The following is a 15,663-nucleotide window of genomic DNA, read 5'->3' on the forward strand; positions in this document are numbered from 1 at the left end:
TGAGAGAATGAGTGAGTGTGTTATTAGACTGTCAGAGGGTGCGAAACAGGGGGATGGAGTGTCTGGGACCGGAAAGGAGACAATCAAAAATGTTGAACCTGATGCAACCCAAGACCGAACGAAGCTTTAGTCGTATTGCATTACAATAAGGTTTCTCAATCTGAACACCTGGTAAGAGCACAAAACACGAAAATTCGGGGAAAGAGCCATACAATAGAGATGATTGTTCCGGAAGGTAATTTTGGTGAAAGTCACGCCTGAAGCGTGAGGTGGAAACGTGATGATTCTTAACTGTGGAACCGCAGAAGATACTTTGTTCCAGTACAGTGAAAGGGAAATTGGTGTTACCGAAATGGATTTATAAGTTTTTTTGGTCTGAGGTAGTGTGAAACAGGTCAGACCATAGCTGTTTACAGGAAGTACTAGTTGGTTAGTTGGTTTGATTTTATGTCGCTATGGGCGTTAACGTGAACTTGTAACAGCCGCTATAACATACAGCAGAGATGCAGCAAGCGTAGGAAGCTTATAAGCTGTTACGTTTTACGGCCACCGTTACGATGTAATACAATTAATTACCGATTTCAAGCTTTATGGGTTTCGGCTTGGTTACAGTGTAACAGTCACTGTGTTTTAGTTACATTCTTAGCCGTAGAATTATTTGCTGGGAAATAAAAACACAAAATATAAGCGCAGTTTACAAAAGGCCATAAGAATAATAACCAAAAGCGGAAATTCGGCTCCCCGCAGATATCTGGTCAAAACACTGGGGCTTTTAATTACATTATATGAGTACACTTATCAATCTGTCATCCACTTACAAAATATCCTTGAGCATTACTACCCAACCAGCCCTATCCATGACTGAGGAACACGATGTAGAACTTTTACATACTTTTTTTCCAAGGAAACATAAAAGTCAAAATAATATCTTCTGCTGAAGAACAAAATTAAGCGACGGGTTCCTAAGGGTGTTGAAGAGATTACTAAATCAAACTTATTTGGAAAGACATCTAAGAAGTGTACGTTGACCAGTCCATTCTATACGTTGAAGGATCACTTCCATGACAGAGTGGGAGTTGATAAAAATGTAACACAAGTATATAATAATAATAAAACTTCTCTGCCACCTCATACCACAATTTCGCAATATGCTGCTTCCTGTCTTATTGTTTTATGGAAAATCTTACGCTAAAGCTCTGCAAGGTATGCCTTAAATAGTAATGATTATCCTCTCATTGAAGTTAATGTCTCACTCATTATGAAAGACAGCTGAGAAAATTATTCGCTCAAGTAAATGTGAAGTTGTGGCAGACAAAACGGAAACAAACTAACGTCGGTACCGTCCTGATCAGCTGACAGTGTGTGTCGTGCTGTATCCTCGAATAAAGAGTTTAGTTTAGTGTGTGCGGTGATCGGTATTGGAAAAAAAAAACCGTAGGAAGCGACCAAGAGATGAACACAGTAAGCAGATTCAGAAGGCTATAGGTTGGTACAGTCACATTAGTTAGAGGCTTGCACAGGATAGAATAGCGTGGAGGGCTGCTGAAAACCAGTCTGCTGGAGGGCTGCTGAAAACGTCTGCGGACTTAAGACCGAAAGAAACGAACATCTAATATTCTAAAGTGATCCATGCATGGATAAGACTACTACTACTACTATTACTACTACTACTACTACTAGTAGTAGTAGTAGTAGTAGTAGTGATAACACGCGATCTTCTTCACCGTCTGTGACTGCCTTCGCTGTCTGACTTAAAAGAATCAGTAGCAGCACACCGATATTGGTGACAGTGCTTCGCTCAGAACGAAGAAATGACACGTTCTTTTTAAATGCGTTCGTATTTTTCAAAACGATACAAATACGATCACGCTTCGGTTCCTTACAGCGTGTAGAGAGAATTTTGCAAGGTCTTGTTAATACAATAAGTTCAAAATGACACTTCTGTAAGGTGCCTGACCGCATTGCTTATAGAAATCGCTATACGTGAACTTTATGCAAAGAAGGAACGGTGCATCGATTACATGGATACCTGACCACTGGGTGTCATCCTCTTCAACTGATGGCTTAACGTTACACTAGTATAAGGGAAGGTTTCTTGGTCTCAAATACATACTTGTTTTCAGCTAAAGTACATGTTACATAATGGTGCATCTACTATCTTATACATAGATTCATGTATACAGTGTGTTTGAGTGTTAGAGGTACAAAGGAAAGGCGATAGTAGAACACAAGGAAACAAGGATATAATACTGAATGAGATTTTCCCTCTGCAGCGGAGTGTGCGCTGATACGAAACTTCCTGGCAGATTAAAACTGTGTACCGGACCGAGACTCGAACTCGGGACCTTTGCCATTCGCGGGCAAGTGCTTTACCATCTCAGCTACCGAAGCACGACTCACGCCCCCTCCTCATAGCTTTACTTCCGCAAGTACCTCGTCTCCTACTTTCCAAAATTCACAGAAGCTCTCCTGCGCACTTAGCAAAACTAGCTCTCCTGGAAGAAAGGAGAGCACTTGCCCGCGAAAGGCAAAGGTCCCGAGTTCGAGTCTCGGTCCGGCACACAGTTTTAATGTGCCAGGAAGTTTCAGGATGTAATCCTAATAAACACACACCTTATGACAGTCGGTCGCGGTGGCCGAGCGGTTCTAAGCGCTTCAGTCCGGAACCGCGCGACTGCTACGGTCGCAGGTTCGAATCCTGCCTCGGGCATGGATGTGTGTGATGTCCTTAGGTTAGTTAGGTTTAAGTAGTTCTAAGTTCTAGGGGACTGATGACCTCAGATGTTGAGTCCCCATAGTGCTCAGAGCCATTTGAACCATTTTGAATCTTATAATAGAATCCCCGAGAATCTAAACTGCAGATACATACTTGAGAACAAACACATTACAACCATTTTTTCATATGACCACCGTTCATGTGAGGGACTGGCTTCAGCATGTCTCCTCATTGATGTCCACACACGTTCGAAAGTGTTCCGAATCCATTGACAACCATCCCCAACAAGGCCCCAGAGTTAATCGAAATTACCAACAGGGCTGGAATACAGCAAAGCCTTTAAGCATCCCAGCACAAAAAAAGAAAGAAATATCTCAGCTGGTTCAACCTGGGGAACCTGAGAGACCTTGGTATTGGCGAGCCATGAACGGTACTCTTATTATCGACACGCTACTTACCAATACTTAGGTATCGGGAACGCTTTAGGTGGTTTTCAAGATGCCACTCTTTAAAAACAATTAATCTGTGCAACACTGTTAACAAAAAAAATTATGATTTCGGGTGTTTCATTTTTGCCTGTGCCTGAGTGATAAACCTCACTTCGGTAAAATAGTTTTCTGTGTTTGTCAACTGCAGAAGATGATTCAACTTTCCTCTTATTTTCGATTATTTGTTTGCTGTCTTTTGCCTTAAAGAAAATGATCGAATCCTGCCAGCCTATTTGTTACTGACGCATTTTGAAATGTCAAAGATGTTAGTAACTGCTGCTTAGGTGCTTAGATAACATACGCATACTTCACGATTTTTGTCGAAGTTGAATGAATTTTCAGGTACTGTGCTATTATACTGAATTTATTCCTCCGGATACCCTTAGCAATAGATACAATATCTGAAGTCTTTTCTCACACATCTGTTTGTTTATTTACTCATTCTTCACAATTATAGGCAATTACTAGGAAGGGTGAAATAGGCCATAAGACCGACATCTTTGCGTCCAATAAACAATGTGTACAATAATTACAACTACTTGGTTCTTATATAAAGGAACGAAAACAAGGAAAAAATACCTAATATTCCAACAAAGAAACTTAAAAAAAAAACTAATTTCAACCACGTGAAAACTGCTTTCGACCCATCCCTCAATTACTCAGGTACTTGTGCCTCTTTTGGTACTACTGCTTCTATGAATAAAATCGGTATCCCATTTCTGGTAATTCATTTGTGTAATCGTTCCCTTCCGGACCTAGTACACTCCTGGAAATAGAAAAAAGAACACATTGAAACCGGTGTGTCAGACCCACCATACTTGCTCCAGACACTGCGAGAGGGCTGTACAAGCAATGATCACACGCACGGCACAGCGGACACACCAGGAACCGCGGTGTTGGCCGTCGAATGGCGCTAGCTGCGCAGCATTTGTGCACTGCCGCCGTCAGTTTCAGCCAGTTTGCCGTGGCATACGGAGCTCCATCGCAGTCTTTAACACTGGTAGCATGCCGCGACAGCGTGGACGTGAACCGTATGTGCAGTTGACGGACTTTGGGCGAGGGCGTATAGCGGGCATGCGGGAGGCCGGGTGGACGTACCGCCGAATTGCTCAACACGTGGGGCGTGAGGTCTCCACAGTACATCGATGTTGTCGCCAGTGGTCGGCGGAAGGTACACGTGCCCGTCGACCTGGGACCGGACTGCAGCGACGCACGGATGCACGCCAAGACCGTAGGATCCTACGCAGTGCCGTAGGGGACCGCACCGCCACTTCCCAGCTGGGGTATCAGCGAGGACCATTCGCAACCGTCTCCATGAAGCTGGGCTACGGTCCCGCACACCGTTAGGCCGTCTTCCGCTCACGCCCCAACATCGTGCAGCCCGCCTCCAGTGGTGTCGCGACAGGCGTGAATGGAGGGACGAATGGAGACGTGTCGTCTTCAGCGATGAGAGTCGCTTCTGCCTTGGTGCCAATGATGGTCGTATGCGTGTTTGGCGCCGTGCAGGTGAGCGCCACAATCAGGACTGCATACGACCGAGGCACACAGGGCCAACACCCGGCATCATGGTGTGGGGAGCGATCTCCTACACTGGCCGTACACCACTGGTGATCGTCGAGGGGACACTGAATAGTGCACGGTACATCTAAACCGTCATCGAACCCATCGTTCTACCATTCCTAGACCGGCAAGGGAACTTGCTGTTCCAACAGGACAATACACGTCCGCATGTATCCCGTGCCACCCAACGTGCTCTAGAAGGTGTAAGTCAACTACCCTGGCCAGCAAGATCTCCGGATCTGTCCCCCATTGAGCATGTTTGGGACTGGATGAAGCGTCGTCTCACGCGGTCTGCTCGTCCAGCACGAACGCTGGTCCAACTGAGGCGCCAGGTGGAAATGGCATGGCATGCCGTTCCACATGACTACATCCAGCATCTCTACGACCGTCTCCATGGGAGAATAGCAGCCTGCATTGCTGCGAAAGGTGGAGATACACTGTACTAGTGCCGACATTGTGCCTGTGTCTATGTGCCTGTGGTTCTGTCAGTGTGATCATGTGATGTATCTGACCCCAGGAATGTGTCAATAAAGTTTCCCCTTCCTGGGACAATGAATTCACGGTGTTCTTATTTCAATTTCCAGGAGTGTATATCTAAAGAAGTAAAGAGGGTTGTTTCTGTTACTGCCCCTGAAAAATTTTTCAGTTCACATTTCCCTGCCCACTTACACTAATGCTCCGGACAGTCGAGAATTGCATTGTCAGTACGATATTTTGACTAACAGCGGTGCAGAATGCTGACGCATGGTTGAATGTCTGGTGAAGCTCTCTTTGACCTTCCTGGATGTTGCGGATGCAGTATCTTCCAAGATGAGTCTGGTCGACTCGTTCGTAAGTGCTGCTTTTGGATTTAGCGTTGTTAATGAGTGACAACCATTATCCCCTGCATCTGCGTAGAGTGTAATGTCCTACAACGACGGTTTAGGAGCGCCCACACTGCCTCAGGCGCAACTATCATTCATCTGACTTAATTTCGTATAAATACATAATTTAAGGGCTATGGCCAGACATGTAATGTACCATTCCGCTTAACAGTGAAGACATATTCATATTGCCACAGTCGTACAATGCTACACTATGTGATCAAAAGTATCCGGACATCCCCAAAAACACCTGTTGTTCATATCAAATGCCTTATGCTGACACCTACTGCCAGTATTCATTAGACATCGTGAGAGAGCAGAATGGGGCGCTCCACTGAGCTCACAGGCTTCGAACGTTGTCAGGTGATTGGGTGTCACTTGTGTCATATGTCTGTACGCGAGATTTCCATAATCGTAAACACCCCTAGGTGCATTGTTTCCTACGTGATAGTGAAGCGGAAAGTGGAGGGATACGTACAGCACAATAGCCTCGTCTATTGACTGAAAAACCACCGAAAGTTAAAGACGGTCGTAATGTGTAATAGGCAGACGTCTATCCAGACCATCAGACGGGAATTCCAAACTGCATCAGACTCCACTACAAGTACTATGACAATTAGGCGGAAGGTGAGAAAACTTGGATATCATGATCTAGCGGCTGCTCATAAGCCACACATCACGCCGGTAAATGCCAAACGACGCCTCGCTTGGTGTAAGGAGCGTTAACATTGGACGATTGAACAGTGGAAAAACGTTTTATGGAGTGACGAATCACGGTACACAATGTGGCGATCCGATGGCAGAGTGTGGATACGGCGAATGCCCGGGGAACGTCATCTGCCAGCGTGTGTAGTGCGAGCAGTAAAATTCGGAGGCGGTGGTGTATTGGTGTGGTCGTGTTTTTCACCCTTGTTGTTTTGCATGGCACTATCACAGTACAGGCCTACATTGATGTTTTAAGCACCTTCTCATTTCCCACTGTTGAAGAGCAATTCGGGGATGGCGATTGCATCTTTCAACACGATCGAGCACCCGTTCATAATTCACAGCCTGTGGTGGAGTGGTTACACGACAATAATATACCTGTAGTGGAGTGACCTGCACAGAGTCCTGAGCTGAATCCTATAGAGTATCTTTTGGATGTTTTGGAACGCCGACTTCTTGCCAGGCCTCAGTGACTGACATCGATAACTCCCCTCAGTGCAGCATTCCGTAAATAATGGGCTAGAAACCTTCCACCACATGATTTAACGTGTGCCTGCGAGAGTGGAAGCTGTCAGCAAGGTTAAGCGTGGGCTAACACCGTACAGAATTCCAGAATTACCGATGGAGGGCGCGATGAACTTGTAAGTCATTTTCAGCCAGTTTTACGGACACTTTTGTTCACATAGTGTATCTTATTTTAATTTTTTCACTCTGGTCTCAGCTCCAAGTATACTTCGTATCACTCAAATGGCTCTGAGCACTATGGGACTTAACTTCTAAGGCCATCAGTCCCCTAGAACTTAGAACTACTTAAAACCTAAATAACCTAAGGACATCACACACAACCTGCGACAGTAGCGGTCGCGCTGTTCCAGACTGCAGCGCCTAGAACCGCTCGGCCACTCCGGCCGGCCGTATCACTCAGACCCTGTCGTCAACACCGGTCGCGGTAAAATAGTGGTTAGCACACTGTACTCGCTTTCGAGAGAGGAAAAATTCAGTCCTGTCTTTTTCTATTCACATTATGATATTATGATTTCAAAAATCGATCAAGGCTACTTTTCGTTTCCTTTCGAAAGGACACACCCTGTTTCCCCAGATGCTCGTGCTACCTGGGAGTGTGCTCGGTCTCTAACGACCTTGATATGACTAGACATCAAAAACCTTCTGCTGTGCTTCCTGTTTTTGTCCGTACTTTTTCCGTTTTCTTAGTCGTTGAGGTATCCTTGATAGGGAGTCTGGTGGAGCCAAACCATAGGAACGACACACAAACACACACACACACACACACACACACACACACACACACACGGTCTCTCCTTCATATGGCCCTGTAGGCCTTTGTCATTGCGTGAGGCCGTGTCCTTCGCAGATAAAGGCCGCCCAGTTTTCTGGGCACCTGTTGCATCCCTCGGAAGCCGAGCTTGCAAAACCAGTCCGACGCAACAGCTGTTACTGGAGTGGGTATTGAAGACGCCCACTGCGTCCCTGAAGAGTTCACGTTGCCTGCAACACGCACCTCGCTCCTTGTGTCGAAATTAGCCCAGATGCCATTAATGAAAGCTTGAAACATATTTTGATGGCCAATTCACTTCTCAGTGTCATTATGCATAACACAAACAACGTGTAAACACACGTTTTCAACATCTTAAAAGTAAAAATGGGGAACTGAACTATGAGTAGACTTCGAATAGTATGTTACTCGCCTCGTCCCATGTTAAAACCATAGCGCTACGGTGCGGCGCATTGTCAGCAAAGATCATGTACTCTGGATTTCCTGCAGATACAGTTCAGCTGCGATACAGATAACAGGTGCGAGACTGTGTGCGAGCGATAATGCGCGCCAACTGGAAGCGTAATCCAGGGTTGAGATTCGCATGAGAGCATGATCCTCGTGGACGAAAAGTCTCGACTGCATACAGTTTCACTGTGAAAATGACCGGTATGCGGGACAAGTGCTGTGTCAGGCCCAAGCGTACCGAACTGGTGCCAGCAATCTGACCAAGGCCGCACACATGCGGGTGATCCTGATTGGGAAGGAAAGCCACCGAAATCGGCTACAGATAATTTCTAGGCAATCGAGGAACTGAATCGTTGCAGTCGCAGATTTTCCGACGATTGCGACGTTAACATAGAGGGTCTCGATTGGCTCCATGACTAAGGAGCGGATTTCAACGGTCGAGGAATTTCGAACATTCCGGTCATAGCTTACAGAGTCTTGTTACCTCTGTTGAAAAATAGTGTAATGTAACTATGTCACGTAGAAGTTACTTGGCCCGTCATAATGAGGTGAACTTACTTTTCAAGACCCCTTGTAAGAACGGAATGGGGTTTAGTGCAGATTTTGATGCCACTAAGCGTATCTCCCCTGAGTTTTACATATTTTAAGCGCTAAACCTCTGGAATCAAAGACAGCAGAAGAAATCAGAATGTAGGGCAACAGCTTTAGGTGGTATAGCGGTTGTTCCCTCAGTTGCGCATGGCAGCTGGCGCTCTACGTTGAGAATCCGAAGATCATTGGAAGCACCGGCCTTTATTAAAATCCGAGATGGTAAGAGGAGGAACGATAATCTAGGCAAAACTACAGCTGCTTTTATGTATTTTAAACAAAGTTACGGTCCATCCTTTCCATCAATTATGGAGCACTCTCTGCTCTATAAGGCTATATTGCCATGGTCACCATAATATCGACTAATGTCGAGAATAAGACTTTTAATTTGCTTTGAATCAAATTTACCAAAATCAACATAACTCCGTTTCGTTTGAGTGTGTTATAATTCCAAAAAAAAATATATTAAAAAATATGTAGTCTGCTGTACTTCACGATTTACGTAGTAGAATTTTCATTTTCATTCACTACGTCCAAAGTGCTTCCCTTTTCGTTGTAATCTATCACTGTTCCACTTACATTTAAGGAGCTAACGTCTTTACTTTCTTGAATAATATCACACAGATCTGCTGTTTTTCTGGTGTAAGTGCAAACCCACAGTCTTGGAAATGCTTCTGGTACTATTACCTTTATGCCAGAAAACAAAGCAGGTTCACGACTTTTAGAGCAGTGGGGTTCTTTCTCTTGGACGTAACAGCGCGATCAGTGGCCACCAACCCAGAACCGCCGCCTCTAAGAGCCACTGCAGATAAACTCTGAACCCTAAATCGAATTCCCTATTGTTTCCACAGTGAGTCATACAGCCTATAGCGAAATCTACGGTCTTGTGAAACTCACTGTGCATTAAAACAGTGTGATGGGAGCGTGAGAGTTTCTGTGTACTTTGTAATGTGCATGAGAGGCAGACGGAATCTGTGAGGAAGGCCTTCAGATCAATGTGGCTAACTTTACCGTAAGGACACTGCCATAAAGAGTACAAAGACCAGGGATCGAATATTGATTCCGTAGTTTTACGCTGTTGCTTTCCCTCAAACGGATTTTCAGTGTTTTTGTGTAGACTCAAAACTTGAACGAATTAATTACCACATATTCCTCATTTATAAGACACTACTTATGTAATTCATCCATAGTGTTAAGCAATTATTTTCAGCTGTCTGATGTTTTGTTTCGATAGAGTTAGGTTGGCATGATGATTGTCATCACGTCCCCTACAGTATACATGGGTGATAGAGGTCAGGCTATGACGACGGCTGACAAAAAGAGCCCAAGTATACGATAGCGGCCAGATTAAACAATTCTGTATTTTTACTATTTTCATCAGATGTTCTCTCAAAAATAAGTGCTCTCTAATGAATTTATAATGCTAGTTAAGTAAATTACATTCATTTTGTCCTATCACGTCAATATTTTTGATACAATAAGGTATATTTTAAAGATTTAAGTAGGTGAAGCACAACTATCAAAATAAAATTTCGTAAAGGTCTATATTTTTTATAGTTATTGTTTTACTTTTTTAGAGTATACCAAAAACATTTTATTTAGTGGTCTTAGCCACACAGTGAATACATTTAATTTTCCAACTTTCTCTTCCTTGATACCCTCGTAGAACCTTCATATTTAATGTTTCTCTTCAACATCCAACAATGGACTGCCGATACAGTTCCATTCCACCTTTCCTGGCACCTCTTCATCATCTCCTTAAGTCTTGATGGAAGCTTTCTCCTTGCTCTTTAGTTTAACGTCTATATGTAAGTATAGGAATTGGATCTCTTCCCTCTAGCTACAACCCAGGTTTTAGAAATTTTGCAACAGTGTTTTTGTAATCTGGGCATTTTTCATTTCTTGCACAGTTTCCAGTAACTGACCTGATGACAGTACATGCATCTTTTCCCGTAAAATTCATGACATTCTCAAATTCCTTATCCTTCACCAGTTTGAAGAACCTGACAAATTCAAGCTTCAATTTCTCTTGGCCGATGAAGGCAGGATTCGTTGAAAGGATTAGAATCATATCGTAGAAGAACCTCATCAACTGCTTCATAAAGCCGAATTTGATATGTAGTAGTTCAAATAATATTTTTAGTGTTCTAGAAGAGGTTCGTGCGTGATGCTTTTAGCGCCAGTCACAAAAGACTCAGGTTTTGCCAGATCTATACACTCCAATGCTTTTGATTCGCTCAGCTGCTCCACTGACATGAAAAGCCGGTGTCTTTTGTGTACCCAGATACCTGTATCAACAATATTCCTCTATTATTAAATAAACATTATTCGTTTATAGGAAGAAGTGTACTGATAGAAGAAAACAAAAATAGTTGTGAAATCAGAATAAAAAGTTTATTTAAGAACGCATACTTTTAATCCTCCGGTGTTATGCAAACTGTTGTTATCTAGAACTTGACACATTCCCAAGATGTAAATGTCAGACAACACAATTGACACTAAGGCACTGTCAACCACCTGACCGTTTCGTCGAACGTGAAAAATATTTAGAAGGAATGGTGAAGAGCATATACAGCCCACTCCGTAAAAGTACTGTACTTCTCACAAGAAATTGAATATCACGATCTTCGTACTGTAGCTACCAGGAAGTCTACGCCATTCTCCATGGAAATTAGCGCCTCCGATGAAAGCGATACGTGACGTTTGCGCAGCTCCCAACGTAGTGGATTAAACTTTCTCGCGGTGCGTCGTCAAAAACAGCCGTGACAGCAGCACGAGTATGACTCACATTAGCTGTATTTTCAAGCTTTTTTCTGTCTTGCGACTCGTTTGATGCGGCCTTCCGCTTCTGTGGTAACCGCTTCACCTCGGAGTATCACGCAACATCCTCAACTATTTTCTGGGTGTATTCCAATCTCTGCCTTCCCCTACGGTTTTTATCCCCTACAGAAACCTTTAATACCACTGAGGTTATTCCCTGAGGTATTAACACATATCCTGTCACCCTGTCCCTCTTTCTTGTCGGTGTTTTCTTTATGTTTGTCTCCTCGCCGAATCTGCGAAGAACCTTCTCATTCCTTATTTTAGTGGTCCACCTGATTTTCCCCACACTTGTGTATCACCACATTTCATTCTGTTCGATTCCCTTCTTTCCCAATCTTCCCACAATATACGATTTACTACCATACAATGCTATGTTCGAAACGTACATCCTCAAAAACTTCTTCATCAAATTAAGGTCGATGTTTCCTTCTATTAGGCATCTTTTGCCCAGGAATGCTGTCTTTGCCTGTGCTAGTCCTCTGCAATATATAGCAAACCTCCTCCTGGATTGGGAGAAAAGACGCATCGTGAAACCTTACCACCTAGGTCTGAGTGAAATAATACTCTTTTCACTGCCAAATTTGTAGCATCTGTCAATCGTAGAAAGCGTGACACGATTCATAGTCCACAACCATCAAACTTCATTTCTTCCACAGACATCACTTGACATAATAGTTACGTACTATGTCATTATAACATAAGACTTCCCTCCAGAAATTCATAAGACATACGTACTTATCGCCATAAGATTTCAAAACACGTTCAAGTACTATTCTCTCCATATGTACTCACACTACGTCTAGGTATAAACTTTCAAAGCTCAGTTTGTCAACATCATATTCTTTGTAACTTAAACATCAGTATATTCAATAGTACATGACAATTTCCTTTTAAACGCTCCTTCAAAGTGACGCAATGTCTTGAACTTATATCTCCATTTAGAACACCACTCTGCTACTTCCCGCCGTAGATGTTTAACACTAAAGTTAATTCTAGTGGTATCCACCCAATTCTTGTGAAATATATTCTCAAAACCGCCTCAAGAAAGTACTGGTATAAAGAACAGTGTAGATGAATTGTAGTTGACATAACTAAAGCTAATTCTTCATATTTGACATTTCCATTCTTCATTCACTTTATTGCAGTCATCTGCATAAAATCTGTTAGGTTTTAATTCCCTTACTTGGGTTGTTGTGTTTGTTTATTTACAACATGCTCCATTACACACAATGTGTGATACTACGACTATGTATTTTGTGTGTGCGCGCACCAAGGGGACCGCAAAGACGGATCACCAAGTGTCACATGCCCTCACTTCGTGAGACATTGGCGAGAGGTTTGGTATTTAATCCAGGATATTGGCACAAAGTCTGGTGATTAGGAACTTTCGCCACCATCTCTCCTCACCTTGCTGGCAGTGAGAATGTTTCCCACCATCAGGATTCGAACCGTATAACACTCCTGTCTGCTACTGCTATACCATAATCTTAAAGTAGGAGGCTGGTCGTGAAATAAAATTAGCTAGTTAAAGCAATTATGGTATAAAGCAACAGAACAGTGTTACCTTCTGAGAGGAATTTTGTTATGTTGACCGTGTTGTACCTAACGGGGGTGGCTTATCGGAAATGAAAGTCAGAATTACGTAAATATTTGAACAGTACAAACAATATTTTACCTATCTACACTGTTCAAAGAATAAGGAAAACGGTCGCCAGCCTAATTAGGCAAGAGGATGATTGACATTCTTGTTCAAAAATTTAAGCATGAGTAACTTTAACGGACAAACACAACCTATACTTTACCACACGCGAGTGCAATGAACTCTGACACCTGCATATGTTAACGTTAAGGTTGAAACTAACAGCTAGAGCAGCACAAACTATTTGCAAAAATATAACAATAACGAACACACTAGTACTTTCAGGGCTTATTGAAACTGAATGGTCTTTATAACATTACTATTAGTATTCACTGCAGAATCATTAACTGGACATAGGTTCAGTATTATTGTTCAAACATTTTCCTAGCTGACATAAAATTCTAAATATCGTTCACTGCAAAATTATGAACCGGTCACAGGTTAAATATCTCTCAACTAAATATTATTCTATTTAGAATGAAAGGTAAATGGAATTCACTAACAGGTTACTTCTCACTGTCTTTTGAGTAAAGAAATTATTGTTTTCATAAATAGTGGATCTTATAACACTTTCGATACCCAAAAGAAACAAGTGCTTAGCAAGCACATATAACTTTCCACAACTGTAGGTCACGACTTTTACTGCAGTGAGACACAATGTTGATAAATTTTCAAGAAACTGACTCACCTTTTAAAATTTACTACAAGCAGCACTATGACCATTAACTAAGCAAAACTTTATAAGCCTCAGTTTTAAGAACTTTTAATTTTTAAAAGAAACAGCAAATTGTCTTTATTACCACAATCTTCTACTCTCAAGTAAATGATTACATAAGTGACTTTGAAACTCCAAAAAAAAAAAAAAAAAAAGTCCCTTTAAATTCGACTGTTTCCATCACTGGGAGGCTTTCACAAGACTACATTTACTACCTCCCACAATTTCACTAAATCCACAGTAAATCTGAATACTCTCTTCTTACCAAAGATCAAACAACATTATTTGATTAAATATTTGGCTTTGAGGCTTTCATTTTTTCCACAAACTAAGACACTCGGTAGTCATAGTTCAAATGGAGAGGAACCTGAGAGGTGTTGTGATAGGGAAAAAATCAAGGTAGGTACATGAATTCAGTTATAAGTTACCTTTATTTGTGCACACTAAAACATGCAATGAGCTGATCCTTCACTGTACATTACTATAGTGCTCCATTATAATAACTGCGCAATTTGGTGGCAGCTGCATGTTAGTAGGTGGATTTGCAGGCAGAATTGCTGGACTCTGTCCCTTTTTGGTAGCGATGATAGAGACCAATTCCACAATAGTTCCAGCTATTTATCCATCCATCCGAGGCATTGGTAAGCAACAGGAAATGCCTCTCTCGGAACCAGCACAATATACAACTTTTACATGGGCAGTGCACAGGTCGGTAGCTCGTCCCCGACTGACTCTCGTTCCACCTTTTCTACTAGGCCAACCACAACTTGCGCGCGCTACTAAGTTCCGTTCCCGAGGGGAATCACACTACCTTTTACATACAGAATAACTAAAAATCCTAAGTGAAGGTCAGCAGTTTACATAAGAGCAAACAATCATTTTCAACAATATATATCATTTGCACATATAGGTAGTTCTAAACAAAATTATTTAAATAAATTTATTTAATTTTAAAGATAACCAAAGAGATTAAATGAGGAAGACAAAAGACCATTTGCTCATATTGTGCATATTACAGAGATTACACTTCATTACAGTACCGAATTAATCTTACACTAATTACAGAAGTTCAACTATGGGATGTTGAACAAAATAGAAAGCTAAATGAATCAAAAAAAGATATGTAGTGTCTAAGCTATGGTGTTACAACCGGCTTACCTCCGGGTCGAGCGCCACCACAAAAACGTGCTTAGCAGACCTCGGCCTCAAAGGCGGGTGTCCCTTACTTTGGTGATTAATACCGTATTACTATTTAACTTAGTTCATAGCAAATGATGAAAACATTTTATGCCTCATGATTTTTATTATTCTCTTCAACACGTGTAAACTTAACTCTCTCACACTCACTAAACGAAACCCTCAGATATCTTGCTTTTGTTGGCTGCGATACACCAATAATCTATACAGCTCTACTATTGTTAAATGTATATTCCTTACTCTCATTAGTAAACTTACCTATGTGCTCAGGTACTGTTGGTTGACTTCTGGGTACCGCCCTTTCAAATGGTTCAAATGGCTCTAAGCACTACGGGACTTAACATGTGAGGTTATCAGTCCCCTAGACTTAGAACTACCTAAGGACATCATACACATCCATGCCCGAGGCAGGATTCGAACCTGCGACCGTAGCAGCAGCGCGGTTCGGACTGAAGCGCCTAGAACCGCTCGACCACATCGGTCGGCTAAGAGTCTTTAGTAGAGGTGATAAATGCAACACGTATTAGAGACTACGTACTACACGGACGAATGAAAGACGAGAAACGTATTAGAAAGGGTGTAAGACTCGTATGTAGTTTTTCTGCACTACTATTCAACCTACACATCA

Source organism: Schistocerca cancellata, chromosome 9 (genome assembly GCF_023864275.1).
Source record: "Schistocerca cancellata isolate TAMUIC-IGC-003103 chromosome 9, iqSchCanc2.1, whole genome shotgun sequence".
Classification (NCBI taxonomy): domain Eukaryota; kingdom Metazoa; phylum Arthropoda; class Insecta; order Orthoptera; family Acrididae; genus Schistocerca; species Schistocerca cancellata.